General features: G+C 47.2%; 1 protein-coding gene across 4 annotated transcripts in view; it reads left to right on the top strand.

Moving 5' to 3' along the window:
- TTBK1 (tau tubulin kinase 1) overlaps positions 1-21004 on the top strand; it is a 154693-nt gene that overhangs the window by 7614 nt on the left and 126075 nt on the right. For 3 of the 4 annotated variants that reach the window (XM_075127285.1, XM_075127283.1, XM_048842393.2), the window contains exon 1: positions 12556-12628. The exons of the other annotated variant lie outside the window; for it this stretch is intronic. The gene's annotated coding sequence lies outside the window, so the exon portion shown is untranslated. Of the gene's footprint in view, positions 1-12555; positions 12629-21004 lie in introns of those variants that run through there. 4 annotated transcript variants of the gene reach the window in all.

The raw sequence follows: 21004 nt of genomic DNA, 5'->3' as shown, positions 1-21004 counted from the left end.
CGATGATGAGATTATAAGGTTGGTTGATAAAGGTAACTCCACAGTGGTAATATATTGAGACTTTTGTAAGGCGTTTGACTTAGTTCTGCGTGACATTCTGACTAAACTCGTAGTGCCATAATACCAATAAAGCACACGATAAATGGATTGAGAACTGGCTAGCTGACAGGTTTCAAAAAGTGGGGATCGTCACTGAATGGGGGCGGTGACACCCCCACCTGTGTTCTTGTTACGCACGATGCATACCATTGGCAGGGGCACCAACTCATCAGCACTGCGCCCTCCCAGTGGCCGTGGTGAGGAGGAGCAGCAAGGGCCACGCCACAGCTCACTTAGGCGTGGCTCTGCAGCCCCTCTGTCATGATGGGGGGTGGCGGGGCCAAAATTGAGTGAGTGGTGTTGCAACGCGGTGCATGGAGGTCTCAATAGCATTTTAGGTTTGGTCTTGTCACCCTCCCCATAATGCAGGAAAGGCGGTGGGGTTATGCCTTGAGCCATCTGTGTTATCTGCACACTCTAGGGCACCCCACCATGGGGCCCATGCTGAGTGGCCTGTGGGGTGGCCGTCACTGCTCCTCCTCACTGCTGCTGCATGGTAGCTCCTGTGGCAGAGCTGTCCCTGGCAGCCTGCCCGGCATCACCCTTACCAGCAGCTCACTGTCATGGCCAGGATGTGGGCAGACTGACCTAATGGTCTGAGTATGACTCGGGAGCCAGGAGCCAGGCCAGGTTGGATACAAGGTGGACAGAGTCTGAGACGAGCCAGAGAGCAGACCGAGAGTGAGATGTCAGGAGACAGGAAGGGTTGGATACCAGGAGATCAGAGTCAGGCAGCAGTAGCAGGTAGCACAGTAGAGGCCAGACTAAGCAGGGGAAACTCAGCTACATTGAAAATTTCCTGTTCCTTTGATTGGCTTAAATAAAAGCAGGGAATCAGTCTGGATCCTGGAGCTCTGCCAGTCAGAGTCCAGCACTGGCAGCTGTCAGCAGGTCATTGGGTGGCAGGTTGCAACTTACTAGTGCCGAAGACCCCTGTAGACCAGGGTTTGAGACCTGTGGTTCCTGAGATCCACGTTCCTTCTGCACTGCCCACAGGACTCACTCAGCACTAGCCTCAAGAGCTGCAGTGAGTGCCTGCCCTGCATAATGGAGTGGGCTGGTGGGGAGGCCTGGGGCATACCATGTGAAAAATCTCTTGCGGGGGGGACACACACACCCTGAATTGGATGTTTCTAGTGGGGTTTTGCAGGGATCAGTTCTAGTGCTGATGCTATTCCACATTTTCCTCAGTGATCTGGCAGTAAACACACTGCTGAGAAAGTCTGCGGGTGACCCAAAGATGGGCAGAGTGGTGAATAATGCTGAGAATAGGGCAGTCATACCGAGCGGCCTGGATCAGCTGGTAAGGTGGGCCTATTCCAACCCAATGTGTTTTAACACAGCCACGGGGAAAGTCGCCCATCTAGGGACATGGAATGCAGGTCGTCCCTACAGCATGGGGGACGGTGTTCTCGAGAGCAGCGACTCTGAAAAGAATGTAGTGGTCAGAGCAGAGAGACAATTGAACGTGAGCTCCCAGTGCAATCATATGGCCAAAAGGGCTAATGTGATCCTTGGGCATACCAACATGGGAGTAGTGAGAAAGCTAACGAGCCCCATCAGTACAAAGGAGACTGAAAGGCGACGTGATTCAGCATATAAATATCTTCCCAGGGAGAAACAACAGCGATAGTGTGGATTCTAGTATCCCGCAGGTGAGAGCCGCTGGAGAGGAACTTCTGGAGCCATGGTAGTGCTGGGCCATCTACAGCCGTGATGTAGCCAGTCCAGCAGCACGGAGAGCTTACCTGTGCCTGTGGCCCCGAAGAGGCCTCTTTTAGTGCCTCTAGCGCTGACTCCGTGCTGTGCCGTGATTGTGGGGCAAGCTTGATGCTGGCTGATTTCATAGGTTGTTGGAACTTGGTGGTTACTCGGGTGAGTTGAAAGCCCAAGGAGTCTTCAAGGGCAGGCCAGCTTTGGTTGCATGCTGCCCTGGTGGGTTGGTGGGATGACTCTAACCTCTGCTTGGACGAGGTGGCGATCATACCAGGAGAGTGGCGGGTTGGTAACCTCTCCAGTGTCCATGTGTAGGCTGAAGATCCGATCCAGCAGAGGTGCCGACTTTCTAATGTGCTGGGTGGTGCTTGACCTTTGCTCTGTCCCAGGCCCCGGCCCCACTGCACCCCTTCCCCCAAGGCCCCGCCCCACCTCTTCCTGCCCTGTTCTGTCCCCTCCCCCAAGTGCCCCTGCCCTCTCTCCTCCCCCCCACCCAGCGCTTCCTGCACATTGCTGAACTGCTGATCCGTGGCGCGCAGGAGGTAGTGGGAGGGAGGGGGAGGATCTGATCTGGAGGGCTGCTGATGGGTGCTTAGCACCCACCATTTTTTTCCTGTGGGTGCTCCAACCCCGGAGAACCCATGGAGTCGGTACCTATGGTATCCAGCATGTGCCTGGCTGCATGTGTGGGTCCAGGAACTGTCTGGAGAATCCAGTGGTTTCTGTGTGGACTGTGAGAACGTGTGTGCTGCTATACCGTTTGTATTCTCTGTGTGGGGCTGAGCTCATCGAGGGCCAGAAACCTGGGGGATTCTAGGACCATCGTGGGCAGCAGCTCCGTCACTTCCGCCAGGAAGTTGACAGAATTTCCATCTGGACGTCTCTTCACCACAAAGAGTCCTAGATTTCACCTGTCCTTCGACTCACAGATCATATATGGATGCACTTGAATGTTTTACTTTCTGGGGTTGTCTTCTGCCTCAGAGGCTGGAAGGGAACAGTGTGGCTACTCAGCTGCCTCTTTGATTTTTCTGGTTCATTCCAAGGTCTGTCTGGGCTTGTGGCATACAGAGCATCCTGTGGGGCTAGAGGTACTAGGGAGGTGGCATTGGACCACATTTCAGGGATGCAAGCAAGAAGTGAGGACAGGTGCTTCATCCAAAATGAAATTGTGGAAGGTGCAGGCTTGGTGAGGACTGGTCTTGCATTCGGCAGCAGAAGCTTCAGTCTGTTGTCATCTTCTTGATTTTGCTGATCAAGGGACTAGCTTTGAGTGTGTTTAAATTTATCCTAGTGTGCAGTGCTCTTGGAGGATGTCTCTTCAACCCAGTGATAGTCAGGAGTTGGGAGAGTGGGAGGTATTTGGGTCACAGGCCTTGTGGTTAATCTCTCTGTTGCTGTACTATCTGCTGTCTATCTACGTTCTTTCAAGTTAGTCGCCAGCCAGTTTTCACCTATAAGGCCCCATTTGAGGTCTTTCTAAGGGTAACTGAAGATTTGTTAAATTTCAGGAAGTCAAAGCTGATCTGGAATCTGGATTTCTTCTCTGCAGCTTGAAGCTTTTAGGGAGCTGTCTGGTGATTGATTTCTGATTTCTTTCAGAGTATTGACATTTTAGGTGGAAGCACAGCTATTCAGCAGAGTGAGAGTGTCTTTTTGGTTCTGACAGGTTTCAGAGGAACAGCCGTGTTAGTCTGTATTCGCAAAAAGAAAAGGAGTACTTGTGGCACCTTAAGGCACCTTAAGGTGCCACAAGTACTCCTTTTCTTTTTGCGAATACAGACTAACACGGCTGTTCCTCTGAAACCTGTCATTATGCAAGGCACTGCATTTAGCCGTATGGAGTGGATAAATTGGTTAGTCTCTAAGGTGCCACAAGTATTCCTTTTCTTTTTAGTTCTGCTGTTTATTTTTATGAACGAGATGAGAAGATTATTTCTCCATTGGGTAAACTAGGCTGGACCTGAGGAAGCAATTCTGCTTGCAGAAAGATATTCAAAATGCTATTGTGTAACAAACTTACTCTGGCACTATTAGACAGAATGAGGCTATGCTCTGGATAATTAGTGAAGTTTGGGTTAAATCATCTTGCAAAATTATCGTGAACATTTGCTAACCCGGGTACAAAATCTCTTTTTTATTACTTTACTACAATTACGATTAAAATGAAAAACCTTAAATCCTATTTCTCTGGCAAATAAAAATCTGTAGAGAGATAGTAACATGACACGCTTTATTGGAGGCTTTTCCACCCAGTTGAATTTTGTGCATCTCTGCTCTTTAATAGGGGGACTTTGAGGGTTGTGTCACCCACTAGAGCTGCCACAGATAAAGTGCCAAAATACATCTGCAAGATGAAACAGTGAATCGCCCCTCAGCAGCAAACTGCATGAAAACTAAATGAAGTGAAATTATATTCAAGGGGCTTTTCTGTCAGCGGAGGGGTAAATGAAAAGGTCCTGTGTGGTGCTTTGAAAGATTTGATGGCATAATTAGAAGATACATGCTTGAGTCATAGAGCCTTCTGAACTTCTTTTAATGTGTTTTTGTGTCTGGTGAGTTTTTCATAGATTTAGGGATGAAAAATAGACTTACCTAAGTACGGTCTTATATCATACTTATTGCAATCTGCCAAGTTTTCGGTTGTACTCAGATCTGTTTTGTATCAGCTACAGACTGGATGTCCAAACTTTGCAACACAGGGATCTGCACATAATTTGATAATGCATATAGGTATTTACTATTAACAAATGTACGCAAACAGCTATAATGTTTACTCCTACTTCTAGATCAGTGGTTCCCAAACTTTACAACCTGTGAACCCTTTTCACTAAAATGTCAAGTCTCGCAAACCCCCTCCTAAAAATGAATATTTCCAGGGATTTTCTCCTTTACCTGAGTATAAATTATAAAAGCAGTGATCTTGGAAACATAAAATTTGTTTTTATGACATGCTTATTACACACTATTTATTATTATTATTTATCATTACAGTATTTTTATTACATTATGAAAATGGCAACACTCTTCCAAGATCTCACTTTTGTAGCTTGTATCACTTTGAATAAGCCTGTTATAAGACAAAGCTCCTACGTTTCATCAAGGAGTATCCGATGTGAAACAGCATGAAAGTATTTAAGAAGCCACTCAAAGAGTTCCTCCTACACAAACACTCAGGTCTTGAGCAGTCCAGTACAACAAAGCTTAAACTTGTTCTTCATAATAATTTTAAAAACAATACTAACTGCCAATTTAATTTTAAAAACAGCAAAAAATATCCACCTCCCTTTCCATTTCTTATAAGGAGTCTTGAAGATTAAGTCTCCTCAGTGTGATAGATATGATTGCTTTGATCTGCTAAGCTCTTGGAAGTCCAGGGGCTCCATGCTGCTGGCCCCATGCTGCCTGGGGTCCCTACAGACAGCTCTGTCCGCCATTAGGGAATTTTTCCCTGAGAACCCCCTATAACATTTCGTGAACCCCCAGGGGTTCACGAACCCCGTTTGGGAACCACTGTTCTAGATTAATAGAAGTTGTTTGTAGCTGACGTGTGAGGATACGTGTGCACAGCAAAAGGTGGATTTAAGCTAGCGTAGGCAAGCTAGCTTGAATCCACCTAGCAGAAGTAACTGTAGCAGGGAAAGCGGCAAAGAGTCCTGTGGCACCTTATAGACTAACATTCGTCGGATGCCGACGAAGTGGGTATTCACCCACGAAAGCTCATGCTCCCATATGTCTGTTAGTCTTTAAGGTGCCACAGGACTCTTTGCCGCTTTTACAGATCCAGACTAACACGGCCGCCCCTCTGATACTATAGCAGGGAAGACACCACAGTGTGGGTTTCAGTGCAGGTAGGGACCCTGGGTACATACTCAGCTCCCTAGCACACGCACACCCTGAAGCCCACACTGGGCTGTCTTCACTGCGGTTGTTACCTACAGTAACAGCCCTTTCTGGGTAGAGACACCCTGAAAAAGAAGTAGATCTCCTGAGGCCTGATTCTGATCTCTCTTACTCTGGTGGAAATCAGGAGTAACTCTGACGAAGCCATTCAGCCTGGTCTTCCCTGGGTTTTCCCCCTGAAATTCCCCATCCTTTTTGCTATGGATTCAGTTCCGCTTCTGGTGGCAGCAATGGGAGGAGAGGGGGCAGTGGTTCAGACAAGGTGCCATCAATACTCGCATTTTAAGCACTGTATTGTTCAGATCTGCTCCGAGCATGGTTAGACAAGGTGGTGGTTAAAACGCCAGTGGGTGCCTGACACCCATCTACAGCAGTGCTCCTTCCATTGCTTCAACTGATGGAGCTGCACTGGTGATAGCAATGGTAGGAGAATAAGGCTACAGCAGCCACAGCTGTCTAGGCTCACTTGACTTGTGTCTCCATTGCTTGTACCTTCTAGGGTCATCTCCAGCTGTGCCAGGGGTGTCCAGGGCCACTGCCTGTGTAAGCCAATGGAGAATTCTGCTTTGCTGGTGTTTACACCACTCCCTTTGCACAGGTGTAAAGCACCCTCAGACTGCACCTGGAACATCAGTTAACTCTTGGATCTACTCTCAGTTTTGAACTAAACCGTTTGGGTTTCTGCTCATACCAATGCTTTTCAGAAAAAGTAAATTGCAGATAATTCCCCAAGTGTGGATCTGCTTTGGGGTCTTGCCACAAGCTAACTTCTGGTTAACAAATGGTACAAGACTCAATCCATAAAGAACTAAAGGATGGTAGATGCCAATCAATATGGCTGTGTGGAAAATAGGTCTAGTCCCGCAAACTTGATATTGTTTTTTTGATGAGATCACAAGTTTGGTTGATACAGATAGCTGTATTGATGTAATATAGGTAGAATTCTATAAGGTGATTGGCTTAGTACCTCACAGAATTCCGATTAAAAAATTAGCACTAGACAAAATCAATGTAGCACATATTAAATAGATTAAAAACTGTAACTAATTGATCTCAAAACATCAGTGTTGGTGAGGAATCATTTAGTAGGATGTTTCTGGTGGGGTCTGGGAGAGATCAATTCCCAGGTGTAATAGGGCGGCCTGCCCCTTTAAAGGTCAAGAGGTCTTTCAGTTAGCCGGTGATGGGGTGTACTGACCCCACACTGGGCCTGAAGGGGTTAAAGAGCAGTACTGGGCCCAGGTATCCCCACCCCTCCAGCCCTGCAGGGCATGCTCCAACTGAAGAAGGGGTTGAAAAGGGAGCAACCCAACTCAGAAGGGGGAAGGCTGGGGAGGAGGTCAGACCTACCCTGAAGGCTTCTGAAGTGGAGAAGCCTCCTTGAGGGGAGAAGGCTGCATGCTGAGTGTGGTTGGTGTTGCTGGTTTGGTTGCTGTTTCTTTTTGCCTTATATCAGACTGGAAGCTGGTGGAGAAAGGCAGACGATAGGAAGTGACCTGGGGAGGGTAACTTGGAAGGCACTTTTGGGGGCCAGACACTGTTGCCCCTCCTAGGGCCCTGAGTTGGAGCCAGTGGAGTACATGGGCCCGGGCTCCCCTGCCAACTGCCCTACTAGAAGAGGGACATAGGCCTGCCTGCCTGCCCCGCCACACCTCTGATTAAGAGAGAAACTGGTCTGCAAACCCTACTCACAGGGAGCTGGCATCAAGGACACTAAGCAGTTAGGCCACGTGACTCACTGAGGACTCTGGTACATAGCCCCAGCCCACAACATCTGCACTGGGTGTGGAAGTGGGACTTAAAAGGAGCTCATGTGGGATCCAGTAAAGGCTTCAGTTAGGTAGGGCTGGGACTGCCAGGAAGGACAGAGATGAGGGAAGCTGCAGCAGGCTTGAGGGAGCAGCTACAGGTGAGCGCTAAAGGGAGAAAAACCGGCTGCCGCAGGGCATAAAGAAACTGAATCCAGCTCCAGGAAGATGGCTGGGGACCCCTGACTCAAGGGGTTTGTCTACATGGGAGCTGAAAGGGGTAAATTCCTGCTCAAGGAGATGCACCTGCACTAAACACGCTAAAAATAGCAGCGTAGCCACCGCGGTGCGAGCAGTGGGAGGGGCTAGCTGCACTGAGTATGTATCTAGTGTCTTGGACTTGTGCATGCTAGCTCCTGTCACCACTCACGTCGCTGTGGCTACACTCCATTTTTAGCACACTATCTCTCTCAGGGCTGTGGATATGTCTCCTCAAGCTGGAATGTACACCTTCCAGCATCAGGACAGACGTAGCCAAGGAGAGAGAGAGAGACTGAATTGAACCCAGCTCCAGGAAGGAGGGCTGGGGATTCCTGACTCAAGGGGAGAGAGACAATGAACTGGGGTTGGGATCTGGAGGGTCAGTGTGTGTAAGGACTAAATAAGCTGGACTCCAGAGGGGAGTGTTTTAATGACTGTTGGACTGTGATGCTGAGTTATTGAGAAGCCCAGGGAGGAAAGGGAAACTGAAGCAAAGCACCACAGAGCCACTCCTGGCCACCTGGAGCCTCCCAGGAGGCGGCTGGCCCTGTTACACTGGTTCAGTATTCAATATCTTTATCAGTGATCTGGAAGAAAATATAAAATCAGTGCTGAAAGTTGGCAAACGACACAAAGCCTGGTAATAACTAGAGACGGGGCCAGGATTATGCAGAATGCTTGGAAAGCTGGGAGTGAACAAACATGAGGTTTAATACAGCCTAATGCAAGGTCATACATCTAGGAACAAATAATGCAGGTCACACGTGCAGGATGCAGGACTGTATCCTAGAAAATAGCAGTTTTAGAGGTGATTCTAGTCTATTCTATTCTGTTTTATTCTATTCTATATAGGTTCTTATGCCACCCTCATGACCGCAGTATTGGAGCACTTTCCAGTGGTGCATCAGCAACATGACTGAGCACTGTCGTATGTGGCTAACTAGTAGAAGATGGGCTCCCAATGTGATCTTTGGACGTATAAATGGGGATATTGAGTAGGAGTAAGGAAATGGTATTTCCTCCATGTGTAGCACTGGTGGGACCATTGCTAGATATTGTGTTCAGTTCAGGCATCCACACTCTGAAAAGGATGTTGAAAAATAGGAGTGAGTCCAGAGAAGAGCCATAGCAACGTTTCAGGAATTGGAGAGCCTCCCTTACTGCAGAATGCTGAGCTCAGTCTATTTAGTTTATCCATGAGATGATGACTTGATCAAGTCTGTAAGTACCTACACGGGAAGGAGAATTCTGATAGCACAGGGCTGTTTAATCTAGCACACAGTGGTGTAATGGTGCAGGTCTAGAACCCAAGGGTACAGGTCTAGAACCTGGGGCTGTGAGGGCCCTGGATTGCTGACACTCCTTTGTCACTACCCAGGGAGATGGGTGAAGCAGCCTCTCATTAAACCTGAATGGTCAGGCCCCACAGGAAGTTTTGTCAGAGTACCCAAGACCTGTGGCCGCCTGATTGTCTCACACCTGCTACTTAAGCCAGGCAGTGAGCTGAGTGGCTGTCTGAGCAATTGTGCAGACTTCCTACTGCTGCCACACTGGCCTTTGCTCTTGACTGGCACCTGCAATCCAGATCCAACCCTGTCCTGATTCCCGACCTGTTCCTCTTTCCTAGCTCCTGCCCTGTGCCTGATCCTTGCTACTCTTTGGTTCCTGCCCTTTCATCTTGCTCCTGACCATCAGCTACCAGTTGTGGCTCTGACGTCTGATTCTGGCTCAACCCTTGGCCCTGGCACATAGTACCTGACCCTGGCTCCGATCCTCAGCTTTGGTTCCTGGTCCTGACTCTGGTGTGACTCCCTGGCTCTGGTTGTTGGCCATTGACTCTGGCTCTGATCCCTGCTTCTGTTCCCTGGCCTAGATGCCTGCTCTGCTCACTAGACCTGAGGCTTGCTCTGGCCCTATGCCAGACCACCTACATCCCAGTTCCTAACACATAACGTGATCTAACAGCTGCAAGCTGGAGCTTAACAAATTCAAACAAGAAAGAAATGTACATTTTTAACAGCGAGGGCGATTAGCCACTGGAACAATTTCGTAAAGGTTCATGGTGGATTCTCCATCCCTGGCAATTTTGAAATCAAGATTGGATGTATTTCTGAAAGATCTAGTCTAGCACAACAAGAAGTTACTGGGCTCAATGCGGGAATCACTGCATGAAATTCTCTGGCCTGTGCTGTGCAGGATGTCAGACAGGTTATCATCATGGTCCCTTCCAGCCTTGGAATCTGTGGTTCCATGAAAATCTGACCGTGGAAGCTGTGCAGCCCTGGTTTACATGCTGATGTAGGTGGTGCTGTAAAGTGTAACAAAAGAGAGGTTCTTTCTCAAGACGGGCTTTTTGCAATCTGGTGACTTGCTCCTGGCTTCTCTCTGCTCTGGCCAGGGAAACTATATTAGGATCTCGTGAGTGCACTTGCTTAAAGCGTACTACAGAGGCACTAACATTATTTTCCTGGCCTAAGTGAAATGTAACTGCTTTACAAAACCAAGTCTTGTCTACACTGGGAATGTTACAAACATTTCCCACTGGTGTTAAGTGTGGTCCAGTGGAGCAGTTGAGAGTTCCTGTGGGTATTGTTTTGTAGAGTTCTTAGTGTACAGCTGGCCGAGCTTGGTTCACTGAAGGAAACTTCTTGGCAGAGAGACTGGACACAACATTTCTACAGCCTATAGGTGCTGGTTGCTGTCTGGCAGGGAGAGTGATACTTGGCCCTCCTGCCACTGGTAAGCTGCATATGCAACCGCTGTTGTTTTTTGAACTCTGCAAGCCATTCTGAGGGACTTTAGCTTTGAGAACTGAGTTGGACCTCCCATATGGTCATGTCAGTCACAAGACAGGCCCAAGAATGTTTCTATTAAAGGAAAAGGACTAACACTGATATCTTTTGGTGATATTTTTGCCAGGATAACTTTTCCTCTTGTTCTTTCTTTCTCTTTTTTAGCTTGCTGTCCATCCTTATTGCTTCCTCCTTCTCCTCCTCCTCGTTAGTTCTGGTTTAGTTTGTTACCAGTATTTCTGTGGCACGATCGCTCAGTCTCTGAGTGCCTGATGTTGTTAATACAGTCTCTGGCTGTATGAAGTTGGGGTGTTTAGCTGTAGGGGATGCCTCTCTCCAAATCACCATAGGGATTTTGCTTATTTGTGAATGATGGTTTGCAGAGCAAACCCTGCAGAGATGCAAACCAACTTCCCATCAGGTTGGCACATGCTCTGTTTGGATCAGTGGGCCATACCCTGGCCTGTCTATGGCCCCTTTATGCTGCTCTGCCAGCGCAAAGGGGCCATAAAGCTGTCTTGACCAGCCCTGTGAGGATTTCTTCCCCAAAGGGGGAATCCCTTGGGGAGTTGGAGCTGTGGTGCCCCTCCTGACTCCTGCTGTATGAGATGTGGCTGGAGAAAGAGGCATGCTCACAGCACCATGGCACTCTGGCTATCCTCAGAACAGCCTCTTAGGAGCCATCTGGAGCTTAGGGCAACCAGCATTAGTCTTTTCTCAGTTGTGCTGGGGGCCAAACTGGGTCCAGCTGACTCCCGAATTGGGGAGCCACAAAGTGGTGTAAAGCCACCGTTGCCATGCCTTGCTTCCAGCTATGTTCTTGTGCCGAGCACAGGCCAATCTTCGCAGAGGAGAGGTCCCTGCATCTCCAGGTCGCAAGGGTTGCTTTTGTTATGGTCACACCGTTATGAATTCTTAATGACTCAGGAAGTTCAGACCTTCCAGATATTCCCCCAGATCTGTCAGCTTGACCTTTTGATGTTCCAGAAAGTGTCGGAATGCTGTGTATCATTGGTGCAGAGTGTCTAAGCCAGTGGTCCCCCAACTTTTTTATCTATGCCCCCCCTCCCCTGTATCTGGTCTGCACTCCCGCGGGAGCCAAGGGTGGGAGTGGGGCCATGGTTGGGGTGGGTCCGGAGCAGAGCTGGGGCAGAGCAGGGCTGGGTGGCACTCCCTCCCCGCCCCCCTCCGTAGCAGCTGGTCCATGCCCTGCTATGCCCCCCTGAATGTTTCTCCACGCCCCCCTAGGGAGGTGTGCCCCCCAGTTTGGGGACCACTGTTCTAAGGCATGGAAAATGACTTCCCCACAGGCCAATGAGACGAGTGCATTCCAGAGCAGGGGAGTCCAAGGCACAGGTAGCAGCTGGGCCTGCTGCCTAAACAGCATCCACCAGAGCACAAACAAAGTAATACAGAAATATTTGTGGCTAAAAGCCGCCATTCGTCACCTTTCAGACTCCTGCTGTCATATGCCTTAATAGCACGACTGGTTATTTTGTAATTGCTGTGTCCAATTGTGCAGAAAGGACGCTATATGGTTGAAACACATTAGGTCAGTGCAGTGTACTTTATTGATCACCTCGTTTCCTGCACTATCATACCATGCTCATTACATGCTCTTCACATTTTTCCTGTGATATTCTTGGGCTGTTGGGCAGCTGTGGGATTTTTTTTATGCAGAGACTTTAGCATGTTTTTAATACTTTTAAAACTGATTTTGTTGAACGTTAAAAGTAGAAACATCTCCTTGGAAGTGCATGAGGGGCTTAGTCCTGAGAGATACTGAGCATTGTCAGTTCCCATTGACGTTTGTAGATCCCAATAGATGCTGGTTGGTCACCTATGGGTTCTTGATTTCTGACTGCCCACAAACCTTTTTGTTGTTTTTTCCTATTTTGCCCTTGTCCTTTCAGTTTCTGTGCAGCCCTGTCCCAGTGCAGCTGGCTTCACAGTGTATTTTAGGTGGATTTACATAGGGAAAGGCTTTGAGTCATGCTTTAATTCTCTTTACAACTCTCTTCTCTTCCTCTCCTTCAAGTTTTAAGGGGGAGACTGCATTCCAGAAATCCACTCATCTTGCTCATCTCGCTTCTGTAGATACACAACCAGGTTTGTGCTTTTTGTCTTGCCTGTTGTAAAAGTTGTAGTTCTTGTGGGTTTTTTAAAACACTACTAGGACCTAATATTAAGATGGATCCTTCCTTTATTGGGGAAACTTTGGTAAAGTTGAACGGATCCTGGAGTCCAACAGCCTAAATAAACATTGCCTGTTCTAACTTTTCTAATTTATAGGCTTCCAGGGGTGAGGATGTGCCCTGAAATAAAAAGGGATATTGCAATTCTTCAGCAGTGAGCTTAACACACTTAAGTGTTTCCAGGACCTTTGGTAAAATGGTGAGAGACAGACTTCCCTAGCTTCGTTCTGCTGTATGAAGACAAAAGTGCATTTGATGAGATTTCAGACTGTTACTGTTTACTTTTTGCCTGTGTCTGAGCAAATGCTGCTGCAGCGAACCTGAACGGAATGATACTTAATATAGGAGAGCGGTCTGTTGTACAACACAGAGATTTCAACAAGGAAAATTGTGTATTTAAAGTTTTTATTTTGACAGCATTGAGATCCCATAACATTTGTTTAAGTGGTTTTAGGGGGAAAAACAATCCGAAAATGTTACTTCAAATGAAGGGCTCATTTGAAGTGTCCAGTGCATATAATCAGACTGCCTATACATTACTTCCCAACTGGCTGTGCATTAATTGGTCTAAATCACTACAGAGTGCAGGGATTCCTGCTAGTTATTTATTGATGAGGGTATATGCGCTATACCTCTTAGCATGCCCACCTATACAAAAACTGCCACATCATCTGATTGCCATAGTACTCCTATTGGAAAATCATTCTCTCCAAGGCTTTTTATCTGAGCTTGTTTCCTGCTGCCTATCCCAGACTGCCTGCCTGTTGGAGCCACGTCTCTGTGTGTGTAGATTTCCAAATCCATACACAGAGAGTCATCAGCTGCTGCTGGTTTACAGTAATTGTCTTAGTTTTCTTGAAAGTCGAACTGAAAAATAGGTCCACAGCATTAGCACTTGAGTGCTGTTACCTAGTGCGGGATGGATGTAATGTAAGAGGAGCAGCTAGACAGAACGGTTCTTCAGATCTAATTGAGCCCATAATGCCAAGGGCAGCAGGAGAAGCACTGTCGCTTGACTGAGTATAAGTAAAATAAAGCAAAGTTTCTGCACCGTGAGGTTCTGCAATACATGCTGGAGGAGGCATGGTGAGGTTGGAGCTGGGTGGATTCTACCCTTCTTCAGGCTGGAGTTGCTCAAGGACAGGGTTTACCCTCTCATGCTCTCGTTTCTTTCTCTCCATCCGACTCTCCATTCTGGTCACCAGGAAAATGATCACACAATAGCCTAACACTGGATTTGAATGCAGCATCTCTCCCAACCTTGGCATCTCTTTGTGGGAGTAAACCAGTCACTTCCTGTCAAGGTGGTCCTTTCTCAGGGGGACCCTTCCTGCTTGTAACAGGGAGGCAGGAAGTTCTGTCTTTTTTGTGTGGACAACATGCAATACAATATCGTGATTTTATGTAGTGTCCTCATGTCTTTCATATACACTCCAAATGCCCCCAAGTGCTTGAGCGAGCTCATACCTCAGTCACTGTTCAAACCCTGCATTTCTCTGAGGGTGAAATTCACCCTGGGTGGAGGCCCAGCACAAGGCTTATGTACTGTTCACGTCTTACTTTAGCCACGTTTTAAAGAGATGCATAGGCCGTGCATGGATCCTCAGCCCAGGGTAAATTTCACTCATGTCCACCATCTCCCCAGGGCAGTATGGAGACTTTTGTTGTGACTACGTAATGGCATAGGTGTGCATGACACGTCCGACATACTGCTCCAAGGAGCCTTCATTCCATGGCTCTGACCCTGCTCCTGCAGTAATAAGTGCGTATGGGCCAAATTCTCTAGCACACCAGGGTGATACGAAGTGATACGTAGTGTGCTTCCAGTGATACGAAACAGCCATAAACTTGGCTCAGCTGGTGGCTAAACTGGGCTTACAGTGGCTCAGCGTCCCCATACAGTAATACAAGGCAGCCAGAGTATATGGGCGATTCTTGCCCGACGTTTTCCCATCACCATAGAAAGATTAATTAATTCATTGACATTAGCGATTCATTGTAATACCCCATGAGGTAGGCAGTTATCATTAGCCTCATTTTACAGATGGGAAGCAGGACTCAGATTCTCCCCACCCTGGAGGTTTTGTTCTGTTTCAAAGCATATGACTTATAAAACTTTCCAGTGTTTTTAATTTTCAGTGACAGTTCAGGAAACAGACAAATATGCTCTGCACCATTTGCAACTCAGCACGACAACACTGAGAACTGTGAGTGAAAGGAATACTACTCAGGCAGTTTACTTCACTTAAGGGGTTTGTCCAGCCCAGCTTTTAAAGGCCACATCATTGTTATGCTACCTCTCTTCTCCAGATTCACTTCTTTTGGTCAGTTTATCACTACTAATTTCTGCCCTAAAGCCTGCCATTTAAAAATCCCACCCGGTCCAAACCAAACATTGAAAAAGTAACAAACAAGATGCATACGAGAGAAAATGTATATGATCTACGGTCCTTGTAAACAGCTGGGGGAGGGCGGGGGGGAAATCCAAAATGGTACTTAGGCGCTTCATTGTTCAGCATTGCAGCACCTAACTTCTAGGTGCCTAAAAGATCACAGGGACAACACTGTGATCCACAGAACCTGAGTTAAGCACCGAGACTCTATACAATGAAGGGGGAGAGAGAAGCGCTTTAGACTGCAGTCCACAAAAGCCAGCATGGTAGGTGGGGAGTTGCCTAAACTAATTGATGGGAGGTGCGTAGGAGAGGGAGGTTCTAAGCACTGCCCCTCACTTGATGATTGGTGCCTCCCTGCAATCTGGCTTTAGGTGCCTATCTCTGCTTAGTGATCTACGAATGGGAATCTGCCTCCTTAGGCGCCTAAATTGTTTCTTGTGAGATGAGTGGATGATGGAGGGAAGGAGAGAGGAGGCTGAAGGGAAACCTCAAGACTTGCAGATGCAAGTTGGACAAGAGTACTGTGAGAGTAGACTTATGGATCAAGGAAGTGGCCCATAGAAGCAGGTGACTATGAGAATCAGGCAGAGGAAAAGTCTGGCTAGCGATGGAGAAATACAGCTGAGGAACAAGTTCACTGAGCTGGAAACTGAAAGGAAGAGGCAGGCAGTAACAGAAGATGGGAGAACAAAAAAGAAAAGAATAGCTGGCCCTACAAGGATAGGGGAAGAGTCAATGGACATAGCCAGAGTTTGGAGTCTGGGATGACTCACAGATTGCAAGGGAGAACAAAACACAAGAGGACTTGTAGCCAGAAAGAACAGAAGGAGGAAGGCCAGAGAATTGCACCAACACCAGGAAGAGGTAGGTCTGCTTGAATGAGGACTCACTACTAACAAGAACAGACAAGCCTGTCACCAGAGCTGATCTGGAGAACAGAAAGGTGTGTTGTCTGCCAGGAGTGGATGGGACTGAGGCGGAATAGGATCCTCATGGGAGTGGGAAAGAATCTACTGTTTGTCCTTCTCATGGGAACAAATGATACAGCTGAATTCTCACTGAAACATATCAAAGGAGACTACGCCAGGCTGGGGAAGATGTTTGAAGAAATGGAGGCTCAGGTGACCTTCATTGGGATTCTACCTGTCCCTAGACTAGAGGAGCAGGGCAAAGGTGAGATGAGATTGTGATGATCAACAGATGGCTCACGCAGTGGTGCTATAAGGAAGGCTTTGGGATGACTACTGGGAGGCATTCATGGGCTGAGGGCTGTTCCCGTGGGATGGGCTCCACCTGAGCAGGGAGGGAAATAGATTTCTGGGATGGAGGCTGGCACAACTGATTAAAAGAGCTTTAAACTAGGAAATCAGAGGAGGCGGTTGGGAGGTCTGAGATAGTCTCCACACCTGATTCGAATAATGAGTGGGAGGAAAATCAAGTGAAAGAGGATACATCGGTGGAGAAAGGAACACGGGTAGGAGAATGGACAACAAGAGGACGGGTGCCAATACCAATGACACTAAGTCAGGTAGTTGATGCTGGCAGCGGAATGACTGCACATCATTGGGTGAGGACTGTGGGCGAAGCTGAGCAGAAACAACTAAGATGTCTGTCCACCAATGCAAAGAGCCTGACACACAAGCCTAACAAATGGAGGAACTAAAACCACTGGTGCAGGAGGCGAAGCCAGATGCTGTAGGGGTAATGGAAACATGGTGGAATAATAATCATGACAGGAGCACCGGAAGGACAGAAATAAAGGTAAAGAGGGTGGAGTAGCATTGTATATTAATGACGTGCTAGACTGTAAAGAAATTAGAAGTGATGGAATGGATCAAACAGAACCTCTTTGTGCCAAAATCACATTGGAGAAGAAAGGTAACAGAGGCTCCAATGGGACAGTGCTGGAGTCTGCGAGACCCCCCTTCCCAGGATCCAATCGGGATATGGAGAGAGACCTCTTTAACATTTTAATGAAATAAATGCTACTGGGAATTGTGTGATTATGGGAGACTTTAATTTCCCAGATGTTGATTGGAGGACAAACGCTACTAATAAAGGCAGGGCCCAGACATTCCTGGATGTGATGGCTAAGAGATTTCTTCACCAAATAGTCCCCGAACCAACAAGAGGCAATGTCATTTTAGATTTAGTATCAGTAAATAGCAATGACTTCATAGAAGAACTTGTTAAATGTAGAGGACAGCCTTGATTCGAGTGATCATGAATTTAAACTAAATGGAAGGATAAACAAAAATAGGGCTGCAACTAGAATCCTTGATTTCAGAAGGGCAAACTTAAAAAAAAATTAAGGGATTTAATTAGGGAAGTGGGCTGGAGTGAAGAACTCAAGGATCTGAATGTGGAGGAGGCTTGGAACTGCTTTAAGTCAAAGTTGCAGAAACTATATGGAGCCTGCATCTCAAGCAAGGGGAAAAAAATCATAGGGAAGGGTTGGAGGCCAAACTGGATGAACAGGCATCTCAAACAGGTGATTAAGAGAAATCAGAAAGCCTACAAGGAATGGAAGAAGGGATGGATCAGCAAGGAAAGCTACCTCTTGGAGGTCAGAAAGTGCAGGGATAAAGTGAGAACTGCCAAAAGCCGAGCAGAGCTGGACCTTGCAAAGGAAATTAAAAACCCATAGTAAAAGGTTCTTTCGCCATATAAATAAAAAGAAAAAAAGGAAAGAAGAAGTGGGACCACTAAGCATTGAGTACGCCAAAGAGTAATTGGGATAAAAACACTGTTTTACTAATGGTAGATCGTGCCAGACTAACTTGATCACTCTTTGAGGAGATAACTGATTATCTAGATAAAGGAAATGCAGGAGATATGATCTACCTGTAAGCATTTGAGACAGTTCCACATGGGAAATTATTAGTTTTCACTGGAGAAGATGTGGTGTAATACAAGAATTGAAAGATGCTTAAGGAACTGGATGAAGTGGAGACAACAATGGGTCATGCTGAAAAGTGAACTGTCAGGCTGTAGGGAGATTACTCGTGGAATTTCTCAAGACTTGGTCTTGGGACCAATCCTATTTGACATTTTCATTAGTGAGGTTGGCACAAAGAGTGGGAGTGTGCTAAAGAGTGGGAGTGTGCTAAAGAACTCACATGCTAATGAAATTTGTGGATGACACCAAGTTGGGAGGTACTGCCAATACAGAGGAGGACCGGAATATCATACAAGAAGATTCGGACAATCTTGGAAACTGGAGTAAATAGAAATGGGATGAAATTTAATAGTGCAAAGTGCAAGGTCAAGCACTTAGGGACTAACAACAAGAATATTTGCTAGAAGCTGGGGACGTATCAGTTAGAAGCAACAGAGGAGGAGAAAGACATAGGTGTATTGGACCATCACTGGATGACTATGAGCCCCTAATGTAATGTGGCTGTGAAAAAGACTAATGTAATCCTAGGATGGATCAGGTGATGTATTTCCAGTAGAGACAGGGAAGTGTTAGTACCACTAGATAAGGCATCTGGAATACTCTGTGCAATTCTGGTCTCCCAGGTTTAAGAAAGATGAATCCAAACTGGAACAGGTGCAGGGAAGGGCTACTGGGATGATCAGAGGAATGGAAAACTAACCTTATGAGAGGAGACATAAGGAGCTTGGCTTGTTTACTGTAACCAAACGAAGGCTTAGGGGAGATATGATTGCTCTCTGTAAATACATCAGAGGGATAATCCTGAGGAAGGGGAGGAGTTATTTAAGTTAAGGGCCAATATTAGCACAAAACCAAAGGGCTATAAACTGGCCATCAATAAGTTAAGGCTTGAGATTAGGCGAAGGTTTCTAACTATAAGAGGAATCAAGTTCTGGAACAGCCTCCCCAGGGGAGTAATGAGGTCAAAAATCCTAACTTGTGTCAAAACTGAGCTGATAAATTTATGGAAGTGTTGGTATGATGAGACAGCCTATAACAGTATATGGCCCACCTGTGACTGCTATTAGCAAATATCTCCAATGGACAGAGATGCAAAACTAGATGGAGAGAGCTCTGAGTTATTACAGATAATTATTTCCTGGGTGTCTGGCTGGTGGGTATTGCCCACATGCTCAGGGTCTAACTGATCACCATATTTGGGGTCTGGAAGGAATCCTCCCGGGTCAGATTGGTAGAGACCCTGGGGGGTTTCACCTTCCTCTGCAGTGTGGGCCATGAGTCACTTGCTGGTTTGAACTAGAGTAAATGGTGGATTCTCTGTAACTTGAAGTTTTTAAATCAAGATTTGAGGACTTCAGTAACTCAAGTTATAGGCCTATTACAGCAGTGGGCGGGTGAGGGTCTGTGGCCTGCAATGTGCAGGATGTCAAACTAGATGATTATGATGGTTTCTTCTGGCCTTAAACTTAGTGAGCCTGAGACTACAGAGTTACTCTCTGTCTCTCGGCCCAATGACTATTGAAATGTTTATCCACCTCCTCCAGCTGGATTTTGAATGGGAACTGATCTGGTAGGCAGCCTCTGAGCATGCCTACTGGATCAGGCCCCACATGCAACTTCAGCGGACAAATGCCTACCTTCCCCAGAGTTCATGAATCTCTCTGGGGCTTAGGTGGGAGATAGGTATCTGGCAGTCCAGAGTGACCCAGCAGTGCACATGCCCAGAGGCAGAGGGAACTTTTACCCTGAACTTAGGCCCCAAGTGAGTTTAGGCACCCACAGGTTTTAGCAGGAGTTTTGTGGATCACAGTGGAGCCGAAACTGGGATTCAGGCATCTAAACCCCAGACTTAGGTGCCTATGTCTGGGGTTTAGGCACCTAAGTAGCTTTGTGAATCCCACCTCTACTCCCTTCCCATTGCTCTGTGTTGCTGCCACCCTTCCAAGGCCGAGATCCTCGGCTCCCTTTGCACTTCCCGGATACAGGGCCTGCAGTGTAGTGTGCCTGTCCCCTGTAAGTTGTGCTGCTGCCCAATCATGCACCTTATAAGGGCTGCAGGAGGGATCCTCTCTCTTGTGCCACTCTAAGAGATGTGCAGCGAATAAGGGAAGGGTGCAACAGGCATCACTCAGCCCCTGGGGTGCACACTGGGCCACGTTCATACCTGGAGTAACTTCATTCGGTCCAGTTGAGGTACATCAACTCCTCATTAGGTTCTCACACTGCAGCGCTCCTGGACATGCTGGCTGGGGAGAAGGAGCCTGGGATGGAGCCCAGACTGCCTCCAGCAATGCAGAGTCCAGTCCACGAAGCAGACCTCTCGCTGGTTCTCACTGAACAGAACTGAAACTTGGCCTGATGTCCACTGCCCTTTCCTGGATGTCAGAAGAGCTGCTGTCCCATAGTCCACTCTTCACGTGTCCCTGCATCTATGAGAAACTCCAGACCCCTTTGGCAGCACGTTCTTCTGCTACACTTCTAAAATATTTGTTTTGCCTCTCTCCTCTGTTTAATGATTGGTTTGTATTCTAGCTTATATCATTGGGGGGAGTGGTTTGCAGTCTCCTTTCCCAGTGGCATACAGTTGCTCTCTTTTTCTCCTAATCCTTTCCTGCATTCCTTGCATGTATTGTCTCTTTGTTTTAGAGCACGACTCTCTCTCCTTTGAGATGCTAGTTGCATTTTTATTTGATGATCTTCACGTGACATCTTCACATCCTGCCCACTTTGTGGCACTAACTTCCTCTGCGGAACTCACACATGCATGTCAGACCACAGGTCTGAGCCTTCCAGCTGCCCTTAGGGAACGACCACCTCTTCTCTCTGATACACAGCTCGCTATTTTCTGATTATTATTTCAGCCTGAAGAAGTCTAATGGTCGAATGACCAACTCTAACCTTACTTTCTTATTCAGCATGTACGTGGTTAGCTGTGTTTGATCTCTGCAGAAGAACTTGTTTTATATCCAGAAAGGGCATACGGGCTATATACCAG

Source organism: Caretta caretta, chromosome 3 (assembly GCF_965140235.1).
Source record: "Caretta caretta isolate rCarCar2 chromosome 3, rCarCar1.hap1, whole genome shotgun sequence".
Lineage (NCBI taxonomy): Eukaryota > Metazoa > Chordata > Testudines > Cheloniidae > Caretta > Caretta caretta.
This window is presented reverse-complemented; position numbering and strand designations above follow the sequence as displayed.